Below are 12655 nucleotides of genomic sequence, written 5' to 3' on the forward strand. Positions count from 1 at the left end.
TCTTTGTCATCAAACATGTGTATAATAATAATAATAATAATAATAAATTATAATAGTAGTAAATAATAATATTAATCGGATACACTGAGGTGTATCAATAATGGGTCGTCCAACTTATGGGATAGGACCTAATTTCATTACACCATCAATTGAAGTAAAGTGAGAATTAATGGGGAAACTAACTACTTCGATAACAACATTGTTAAGGTTATCACCATCACGATAGATGAAACGCCGAGATAAAAGTCTAAAAATAAAACGTTCATAACATGATAAAAGTTGATTTTCCAACTTCGCAAATGACAAGTTAAAAGTTACAAAAAAATCCCGAATTAAACAAATTGATATTCAAACTGAATGAGCACTCATTAGAGCGCAGACCTTCGCCACGGCAACTTATTTTTTTTACCTTTTGCTCGACCTTCACCTTTGACATTTTTATTGATTGGCATGGATTTTCATACACTCAAATATGAACCAAGTGTGAAGACTGTGCCAACAATATCTAAAATTATTTCAGAATACGCGAATTGGGCGTTTTGCTTAACCGTGACCTTGACCTTCCAAAATGTAATCATATCCAGCTTTTTACATGTGTTAATCTCTGCAAGTATCATTTCTCTAATATTAAAATTGTGACCAGGAAGCTGTTCACAATCAAACACACACATACAAACAAACATGTGGTAAAACATAACCACCTTCAAACTTCGCTAGAGGTAACTCGTAGTAACTAAGTATATAGATAAATATCAAGTATACTCAACGCCAGCAATCAAGTATTCATTGGCCAACTGACAAATTTACTTCAATAAACTTGTCATGAAATAATATCCAACAGATTTTGTAGATTTGAGAACAAAGCCCTCAGAAGGATATTGGGAATTAAATGGAAGGACAAGATTAGAAATGAAAATATAAGAGAGATTGCTCGAGTGCCTATGTCGATAAGATCATGGTGAGAGGTAGATGGAGATGGTTTGGTCATGCTCTTGGTACTCCAAGAGAAATTAGTTAACCAAACTTTCAAATGGGCTCCACTAGAAGTGTTGGAAGACCAAAGCCTACATGGCAGAGGACTATGAAGCGTGGAAGTAGATGATGAGTGGAGAAGCATTGATTCAAAATGCTCAAGATAGAGACGACTGGCGAAATCTTAACAGATTCCGTTTGCGTCAATAGGCGTAGGATGAGATAATGATGAAACTTGTTGTAATTGTTAAAAACCAGTTTTTTTTTTTTCATTCTGGTTGCACAAATAGTAAGAAGCGAGAAAATGTTCTCTATATTGGAGTGGACAGTACATCCAGAAATATTAAATAGGCATTATAATCAGGTTTTTTAATACACACAATGACAGTGAAAATAAAAACACATGGGTAAGAAAAATAAACACCAGCACAAGGGTAACTAAAGCGAATTCCCAGAAATGAACAATCAAATAAATTCACAAAAAAGAAGAAAAAAACACAAGAGTAACAGAAATAAACTAACAAATGACAAAAAAAAAAACAATAACCAAAGTGTACAATAAAACTTAAAAAAACAATGGTAACAAGAATAAACTGACACAAGATAGAAATAAAATAAGGCTAACGAAAATCAAAACATAAATAATAAAAACAAACTCAGACAAGACAACCCAAACGAAAACACAAGGCCAAAGAAAAAATAAACTCAATTGGAACAAAAATTAGCATACAAGAGGAAAAAAATAAAAAAGCGATGGGAACCAAAGTAAACACACACAAAACAACAAAAATAAACGCACAAGTGTGACAAAATGAACTCGCACAAGACAACAGAACTATAATAACAAATGTGAAAGAAAACACACAACATGAACATACGCAAAAAAACACACACAAAGAAACAGAAATACAAAAAAAGGTTATTAAAAATCAAATTTAAAAAATAAACAAAGAGAAATAGAAATAAATACAAAAAAGGTTAATAGAAAGCAAATGTAAAAAAACAAAGAGAAACAGATACAACTACAAAAATAAATGGTAAAAGAAGCAAATATAGGGAAAACACGGAGGTAAGAAAATCACCCTATAAAAATAAGCCTAAAAAACAACACCCAAAACCAACAAACGTGTATACAATTCAATAGATTCCCTTTCCGAAAAAAAAAACACATAGTTACTGAGACAATTGATAAGTACAGCATGACCTGACAGATACCATACCTCGTGTGCAGTACAGTTAGGTCAGAACAAAGCTAGTAAGAGGAGGGGGCGGGGGGTTGTAAGGGTGATGGGATGGCAGGGGGAGAGGAGAGGTCTCCTACCAATTATGGAGGTATAAACACGTGGTGAATGGTCCTCGTGCGTTGCATTATAATAAATACGTATTTCATGACTTATTTAATGAATAGTATTTTATGATTTTTTTATCTAATAAATACGTATTTGATGGTGATATTTTAATTTTTTGAATACGTATTTTATGACATTTACATTTAATGAATACGTATTTGATGGTGACATTTTGATTTCATGATGACATTTTTATTTAATGAATACGTATTTCATTATAAAATTTTCATTTAATGAATACTTATTTCCCGATGACATTTTTATGTAGTGAATAGGTATTTCATAATAACATTTTTATTTACTGAATACGTATTTCAAGACATTTCTATCTATTGAATAGGTATTTGATGGTGACATTTTTATTTAATGAAAACGTATTTTATGATGACATTTTTAACACGTATTTAATAAAATTTTTCTTTAATAATTGCTTATTTCATGATGACATTTTTATTCAAGGAAGGCGCATTTCACGGTGACCTCCTTTTTTACTTTTCAATTGGCTGTATGAAATATCCATTTATACGGTATATATGTACATAAGTTTCCGAACAACAAAAACCTGATTTTATCCATACATATGGGTATAAATTTTTGAAAATGAGAAAAATGTTAAAAAAACGTGACTTCATTCATACATTAAGGTCCAAATTTATGAAAATAAAACTAAATGTTGGTCTGAGGGCATAGCCAGTTTGTTCGCGTACCATTGGGGGTTGATTGTAAACATTTTCAATTCATCTCATCTTCCCTTCTTCGATACGCTATCAAAGCGTTGAGGCAATAATTACATATTCATTTGCATTTCACTACCGACAACCACAACAGATAACCATTAAAAAAACTAACCAACTTATGGAAATATAAGTAAAGAGTAGTCACGAATTGGTTAAAATTTGGGATTATAAGAACGTCAGAATTATTGTCTACAAAGGTAACAGTAAAACGACCATGCAAAGGTTGGGACTTAGAATACTCTTGGACAAACGTCAGAATTATTGTCTACAAAGGTAAAAGTAAAACGACCATGCAAAGGTTGGGACTTGGAATACTCTTGGGCAAGGTCTATAATATCCTACAGACCTTGCTCAAGGATAGGATCCGGACCCACATAGAGGTGGGTCCTGGGTAGGATACACCCAGATACACCACTCCCGTATACGTATCACGAGATTGAAAGACGACCGGACTGTTTACGAACCAGGGTTTACCAAGTGGTAAACATGCCTACGTACTCGAAACGACCTTTTAACAGTTTACCCATTAGAAGATTATTTTCTTCATGCCGATAATCTTAGCATTTCTGTTTAGGTATTTAACATAAACCTCATAGATGAACTAGACATGTGGCGTTTACAAACTTGCAAGACTTTTTCGGCCGATTTTTGGGCCGAAAATTTTTTCGAAATTTCGGTCGAAATTTTTTTTCGAAAATTTCGGCCGATTATCGGGGTGAAAATTTCTGCCGATTACTGGGCAAAGTGGTTGTTAGGTACCATCAGAGAGGAGGGATAAATGCAAGTGAGTTTTATTCAACAAGACAACGAGCTTATATACACAGTTGAGAGAATTAAGGGCAACATTAAAAAATTATAAAACATGCGATAGCAAACTTAAAACAGATTTCTATTAACAGCCCGGGGGTAAAGTGACATGTAGAAAAAAGCAACAACGTTAGTGTTTGAGTGTGTATGAAACACGTGCGGTACACTACGATTACCGTACAGTAGAGGCCTACAGGATCCCATGTAGCCTACTGAACACCAAGGTCTAAGTATTCTATAGACTTTGCTGTAGAAATATAAACGGCAATAACAAACATTAAATAAATGAAGAAAAAATAACGTACAAAAAAGAAGTGTTAAGCACCCATACTACAAAACAGACCTAATCAAACTGATTTTGAATACCTACGTATGTGTAATTCACACAAACTTTTAAATACTCGAAAGCTGCTATAACTAATGCCCCGCCATATCATTATAGAGAAAATAAACCTAGAGCTTACCACAATGACTAATTAAGCAACCATAAGTACAACCATCTGACTTATGTCAGCACATTTACACTATTCTCACTACAACATTTTCATGTATAACAGTTCTCGAAGAAACTTATTTCTCACCCCTTGTGTTTTTCAAGTTTTTAAAGTTTATATTTGGAAAATCGGTCTCAATGTTGTTACTGTTCTTAAAAATATTGATTTAGTAGTTTATTGATTCTCGTTTCATTCCACACCGGGTTATTTTTCCCTCTTGGAGCCCTTGGGCTTATGGCATCCTGCTTTTCTATATAGGACTGTAGCTGTGCTAGTAATAATAACAACAACAACAACAACAATAATAATAATAATAATCATCATCATAGAGAAAGTGTACTGAACTGTCCAGTCAAAAACTTACAACCTTGGACCTTAATCACAACGTCAAAGATCACAATGACATGATATTATAAATAGTACGTCGTAACATCATTCGGATAACCGAACGGAAGCAGTATTGCCATCTGTGTGGGTAATTGAACTGTAGTAAAAGGCGTGTGCCTATACAGTATATATATATATATATATATATATATATATATATATATATATATATATATATATATATATATATATATATATATATATATATATATATATATATATAACAATTTTACACATTTATACGTGTTTTTCATATTCGTATAAGCCATATTTTATATATCTGCTAATATCTGGATTCTCGCTACCTCGTGATCAGAACCCCCAAGGTGGAATAAACTAAGATAATAACATCTAGTCGGCCCAGGAATCGAACCCGGGCCCAAAAAACCGAGGTTCCATTGACTAAGAAATTCTTTGTACCCGGCCCCAAGAAACTGAGGTGCCGTTGACTCAGCAACTCAGCCACAAAGATTTTCTTGGTCAATGTCACTTCAGTTTCTTGGGCCCGGGTTCGATTTCCTGGGCGACCATAAGCTATTATTTTTCTAGTCGATTCCCCTTGGGTCTCTTATCCCGAGGTAGAGAGAATCCAGATATTAGTAGGTATTTTATATACATATATATATACTGTATATATATATATATATATATATACTGTATATTTATATATATATATATACTGTATATTTATATATATATATATATACTGTATATTTATATATATATATATATATATATATATATATACTGTATATTTATATATATATATATATATATATATATATATATACTGTATATTTATATATATATATATATATACTGTATATTTATATATATATATATATATATATATATATATATATATATATATACTGTATATTTATATATATATATATATATATATATATATATATATATATACTGTATATTTATATATATATATATATATATATATAATCGTGACGAATACTAACGTAATAAAAAAACTAGAAATATTCAGGATGAAAAGCCATTTACATCAGCCCGTTTCCTGTACATCCTCTGGAAATGTATCTTTAGACCTCGAAGGAATATAAACAATACAACAAAGAGGTTAGAATCTGATATCTTACTCTTCAAATTTCACGATACTGTTTTTATTTATTTATTTATTTTTTTTTTTTTTTGCAATTCTAATGGGATAAGATATAGGTGCAAGTGACTGTTAATATCAACTTATGCTTTAATCATCAAGGAGCATAAGGGAAAATTTTAGTAAAATAAATAAACTAAAGGGGCACTCAGTAGAGAGCAGACCTCCGCCGCAGCAGCTTATTTCTCGACCTTGACATGTATTTATTAGCGTGGATTTTCGTACACTCAAATATGTACCAAGTTTGAAGTGTCTGTGACATCGTTGTCCAAACTTATGGCTGATTACGTGAATTGGATATTTTGCTTGACCTTTGACCTTAACCTTCCAAATTCTAATAATTTTCAGCTTTTACTTAATAGTTAATCACTGCAACTTTCATTACTCTACGATCAAAATTGTGGTCAGGAAGCTGTTCACCAAGGTCTATTCTATAGACCCTGCTGTTCACAAACACACACAAACAGGGGGGGAAACATAACCTTTCAACTTCGTTGGCGGAGTTGATTAAATAAATATATGAAAACATAAGGACGTTTGTAAAAATGCTTAAATGTTTTTAATAAAGCAGTGCTAACTGTTTTTATTAAAAATTTCTAAACCTGTAAGATACCATATATATGATTTAGAACAACTCTAACCATGATAACCTCGAAAATGCTGACCACCAAAACACTATTGTTCGTCACGCAATACTACTGTAATGAAGTAGAACAGGCGGTAAAATGGTTAACACGTAAGAGACAGCTGACAAATTAGAGAGACGTTTTCCACCATTAACTGCGCTTGTCTTTATCAAATACTTCTTTACTAACATCGCAACTATACCAAATTTCTGATAAACGAAGGATATGTACTTCAAGTATGCACAAAATAAAAACAATAGTTTGGAAAAACAAAAATCAACATAAGAGAATGTTTCACAGCATAAACCACAACATAGATGCTCGTCTTCGTAGCAAACCTGGATCATCTTGTGGATGGCTTACCTCTGTTATTTCCAGTGTGTAAAGTCAAGAGAGCACTGTGATACACCGATGACTTTCCTTATGTTTTATCAAAACCATCGTTTGTGTTGGCTATTGGAAACGTCCCTGCCTGGCGATCGCCTGACTGGAGCTCGAGTCCAGCTCACGCTTATTAGTTTCTTGCTGTGTCTGCAACCTCATATCTTTGAGAGCTAAGGATGGGGGGTTTGGGGCAGCCTATAGGTCTACCTGCCGAGTCATCAGCAGCCATTGTTTGGCTCTCTCTAGCCCTAGCTTGGGTGGGATGGAGGCTTGGGCGCTAATCATATGTATCTAGGGTCAGTATCGAGAACATTGTCACTGTCCCTTGCGCTTACCATTCCCACTATTACAAATCCTTAGCGTTTTGTATCTTAGCAAATTACGGCTACTCCTGGAATACCGTAGAAGCTTCGGAACACATTAAATTAGAAAAAAAAAAAACTATCCGCTTATAATATTAAGTAGGACTACATTTATTCAAATCGAGACTCCTGGTGAAATTAAAATTACATCACACCTTGAGGGTATTGACACAGTAAAGAAAGAAATATCATGGGTACTGTAACGACCACTGAATGCTCACAAAGAGACAACACTGCAATCACTGCTAGAAGTATGTAGAGAATTTGGGTCATAGGCCTAGGGCTGGTGATGGATTTGGATTAATGGATTTAGGCTTTATAAACATGCGCTGGGGCCTGAGAGACCATCCAATGCCTAAGTGCTTCTAGAGTTAAACCTTAGAGGTACTGTGAAGTTAAAGTTAGAAGAGGTTAGACAGCAGGATAGAAAGAAAGTGCAGCTAAAGGTGAAGGAACGTGGTTAAAGATCCTCAAGATGGCAAATGCCTAAATCTGGTACCGTGTACCTATAATGCACTGCGCGAGGTCTACTGGCGGGACAAATATGGGTCGAAAAGGTTTCCAAGGAAATTTTGAGAAAAACAGTAGTAGTACATGTGTAAGTGTGGGTAAAATAGGGTAAAACAGCAGTGTGAATAGACTCGAAGTGTTTGGGGGAGATGGCGAGCTAAATTTGAAACATGGCAGAACACGAACGACATTTGGTAAAATAAAGCAAATGGTACGAAACAAGCAGTACACAAAATATGTGGCAACTTGATATACCTTTTAAAGTTTCACACCAAAATTGGTTTAAACTAATACAGTGGTTCTAGAGATCTATAAAGGTGAAACATTTCTGCCATGCAAACGCACCCTTAAACACGTGAAATATTTTCATCAGCTCTTAAGAAAGTATAAAAAGATAAACAGTCAAATGGCAGAAAATATTAACCGCAATAAAAAGCTTACTTTACTTTAAGGGTTTCTTTTCTAGTTATATACTGCAGGGGAACCTTACTCTCTACAGGACCTTTAATAATACATTTTATCGTATAAATTCCAAGGCATTCAGCATTTCACACCGCATATTGCTCGTCTATTGCCAAATCCACATAATAGAAGCACTTAGAAAACAAGACAGGCTTGACCAACTAATATCTATATCCCAGAAGCCTTTGCAAAAAAAAAAAAAATATATATATATTTTTTTAGTAAAAAAAAAATAACCAGCAACTTATGATCCCCAAAAAAGTAAACAAAAGCGAAGCACTGCAGTATTCTCCACACCACTTTCTAGCCCAACACTATCACAGTATCTAAGTATCTTCTCGGAACCCTTCGGATGCAATTTGAACTCTTTAATCCCTTCTGAGGCTTACAGTCTACGACGTAATAAGAACCCATTTTGTAGACAAACAACACGCTGCCAATAAGACTCCAACTTCTTTGGCATAAGTTTAGGTAGAACCAAAGGCCACGTTGAAATATAAATTAAACCTGGTCATTCTTACAGTTTTATGTTGAAAGCTCCAATGCAAGATAGAACTACAGCCAAATACTCTCCTACACATGATTTTGAGTTAGAAAAGGCAAAAAAGTGTTAAGAAAAAGAGTAATATTATTTCTTCTGGTGTCGGTAAAAGGGGGTAAAACAACACTGAAATGGGTGGGTCATGTGGAGAAAACAGAAGTGTTGGGGGTGGGGGTGGAGAGCAAAATTTGAAACGGCTATTAAGATGGAGTGAGAGTTTTCTTAAAGGGCACAACATTCTGAGGGGTGTAAAGCAGATAATGATATCTTCTCCACAGGGAGTGCATCCAATCCTTGCCATTAAAAAATATAAATACCGCTGTTGAACAGACTAAGCTGCTTCTTCACCAGGCAATTCAGTCTTTATTTTAAAGGCCTATTGGTAGGGCAATACAGATGTCTATCTATCAATGGACCCTTTAGATCAAACGGTTGCAAACTTCCTCTGTGTAGTTATTCCCAAGAACGATTACTCAACTCTGAAAAATTAATTAAGCATGTGGCAGGTAGTCAATTGCGTTGGTAACTGCAAGAATTGCTGCCATGGTTCAAGTAACTTATAACTACTAACAATAATAATTACAATAATATGGTTAACAATTTTGGAGCCAACCCCCCCCCCCAAAAAAAAAAAAAAAAAAGTTCCCATCTTTATAGGAATGGCGTTGTTGCCATATGACTTCTTAACCACCGCTTTGATGCTGTTATCATTTCATAATTGTGCCGGATGGTACGCGGAGGGCTGGAAGTTTGAAAATTAAAAACATAGCTCTGGCCAATAAGAACCGAACGCTTTGACATTGGTGGATCGCTTGGGTCACTCCTGCAGAGACATGGCTAGCTTATCAGACGTGAAAAAATAGGTAACAGATGATCGATTAATGTGCAAGAGCTATCGACATAGAGCGTAAAAAACACCACACACACACACACACACACATATATATATATATATATATATATATATATATATATATATATATATACATATAAATATATATATATAAATATATATATATATATATATATATATATATATGTATATATATACATATATAAATATATATATATATATACATATACATATATATATATATATATATATAAATATATATATATATATATATACATATATAAATATATACGTATATATATATAAATATATACGTATATATATAAATATATACGTATATATAAATATATACGTATATATATAAATATATACGTATATATATAAATAAAATATATATATATATATATATATATATATATATATAAATATATAGATATATATATACAGTATACATACACACACACATATATATATATATATATATATATATATATATATATATATATATATATATATATATATATTTATATATATATAAATATATAATATATAAATATATATATGTGTATATATATATATATATATATATATATATAAATATATAGATATATATAAATATATATATGTATATATATAGATATATATAAATATACAGTATACATATATATGTATATAAATATATATATATATAAATATATACATATATATATATATATATATATATATATATATATACGTATATATATAAATATATATATATATATATATATATATACGTATATATATATAAATATATATATATATATATATATATATATATATATATATATATATATATATATATATATATATATACGTATATATATATATATACGTGTATATATATATATATATATATATATATATACGTATATATATATATATATATATATACGTATATATATATATATATATATATATATATATATATATATATATACTAATAATTACATATAAATGAGAGAGAGAGAGAGAGAGAGAGAGAGAGAGAGAGAGAGAGAGAGAGAGAGAGAGAGAGAGAGAGAGAGAGAGAGAGAGAGAGTTAATCCATGAAACAAATAGAATACTTAAAAGATATTTCAATGGGCTAATCGATCCAAACAGCCTAATGCTAATCTAAACAATCCATCGACAGGAGGCACCTTCGTACTAAGACATTAAACGCCCTTGTGTATCATATAAACATGAAAAAACCTTGTGTAGGCCTATATAATCAACGGATTTCGCACACCAGGCCTACGATTTGCCTAAGGTCGCTTCCAAATTGGAAGAAAGCATTTTATAGAGAACAGGTCCAATAAAAGCAGTAATTATTTTCATACTTCCACTATCCTCTAATAGGGCAAATAGACTTGAGACTACCCATAGACAGTTTATTAATCCATTTCTGGGCAGCTATAGGCTACAGGGCGAGTTGGCTAAAAATAAATATAGAATCGATGATCTACGGATCTATTCTTAGCTCTTTTTTTAACATCTTATAGTTTATAAATGAAAGCTTTATTTTAACGTTGTTACTCTTAAAATATTCCATTAGTTTTCTTGTAGTAATTTTATTTCCTTGTTTCCTTTCCTCACTGAGCTATTTTCCCTGTTGGAGTCCTTGGGCTTATAAGATCTTGCTTTGCCAATTAGGGTTGTAGCTTAGCTAATAACAATAATAATAATAAGTGGTTAACTGCCACCACTTTAAATGCATCGGGAAACTGAACTCTAAACCGAGTAACTAGGCTATAATAAAGCCGATAGTCTAGGCCACACATCGAGCATATGACCTCCTACCTTTCAGAATAAGAACAAAACTATTAAATTCAGGGTATATCCGTTAAATGATAAAAGACACCCAAAGATAGATCATTTCTGTGAAACGTCAACACAGGAAACAGAAGTGTAGTCTACGTTAATACTACTTGTGTACCGCTACACAGCTGTGCTTCTCCCGACACCCGCCCCTATACCAAAAGACTTCCCAACGGTCTTGCTTGAAATTACAAAGAAACACATGATCTTACCTTGTGTTTGGCAGCTCTAGAATGGTGTTTTGATTATTTTCTTCAATAAAAGTTTGGTGGATAATTACAAAAGTCTAACAGCCTCAAACACTGTATTGATACGAATAACAGATACGCGAGAGCGAAGAGATAGACACCTTCACAAGTCGACACTCCACAAACAACTGCCGCTCATTGGTCTAGCGCCAGACGACAACATTCGAACGGCAGTTGCCAATGGCTATATAGTATTATTTATTTTCACAGCCCAGTGCGTTTACGTAGTAAACTTCAGTTACTTTTCCTTTGAGATTCACGATTTTTTAATCATTCATATGAATAAATCATGTAAGAAAATACTGATTGTTGTCCGAATAATATATGCACTGGTACTAAGATAAAGCCAACAAGACGATGACGTCATAGATGATATCATCCACGCCACTCATGATCCAGACAATGACGTCGAAAATCAATAAATGAAACACGCCCCAAAAAGAATTCTGAACTTCCCTTATCTACGACACATTGCCGAGGAGAACGATAAGAGGCGATGTAACTATGTTGCGAAAGAAGCTAAGTTTTTCTAACTACCCCAGACAAGCTTTTGTTGTTTACAAGTGTCTGCAAGTATAGGGAAACAAGCCTAAACACATACTTCTGTTTGGGAATTCGATATCTTTTGCAAACATGGGTATCTTTGTGTATCTGTTTTTATGTGATTTGAAGGTATCTTTACGCAAGTCAAGTACATGTTCTGTAAGTATTCTTTCAAGGCTTGAGGTATTAAAAGGTTGTCAATCTTCCAATTAGCATTACTTTAAGTATTTTAACAGTGCGAATTTTTTTCCTTTACGTACGATAATCATATTTTGCCATATAAGTAAACAAAACACTGATATATTGATATTGGCTTGTATTTAGAGGTGGTTTTAGAAATATTCATACTTGCGTGCTCGTACATGAATAGAATCTTAATATAACTTACGTTAAAAATAGGCGTATAGAT

At 32.6% G+C, this 12655-nt stretch overlaps 1 protein-coding gene across 4 annotated transcripts in view; it reads right to left on the reverse strand.

Moving 5' to 3' along the window:
- The window catches only part of LOC137632979 (ras-specific guanine nucleotide-releasing factor RalGPS1-like), a 331074-nt gene extending 319224 nt beyond the window's left edge, over positions 1-11850 (reverse strand). For 3 of the 4 annotated variants that reach the window (XM_068365126.1, XM_068365127.1, XM_068365125.1), the window contains exon 1: positions 11668-11849. The gene's annotated coding sequence lies outside the window, so the exon portion shown is untranslated. Of the gene's footprint in view, positions 1-11667 lie in introns of all 4 variants that reach the window. The other variant, XM_068365124.1, reaches the window with a different exon arrangement.
- Between the last annotated feature and the right edge of the window lie 805 nt (positions 11851-12655).

This window comes from Palaemon carinicauda, chromosome 42, assembly GCF_036898095.1.
Source record: "Palaemon carinicauda isolate YSFRI2023 chromosome 42, ASM3689809v2, whole genome shotgun sequence".
NCBI lineage: Eukaryota > Metazoa > Arthropoda > Malacostraca > Decapoda > Palaemonidae > Palaemon > Palaemon carinicauda.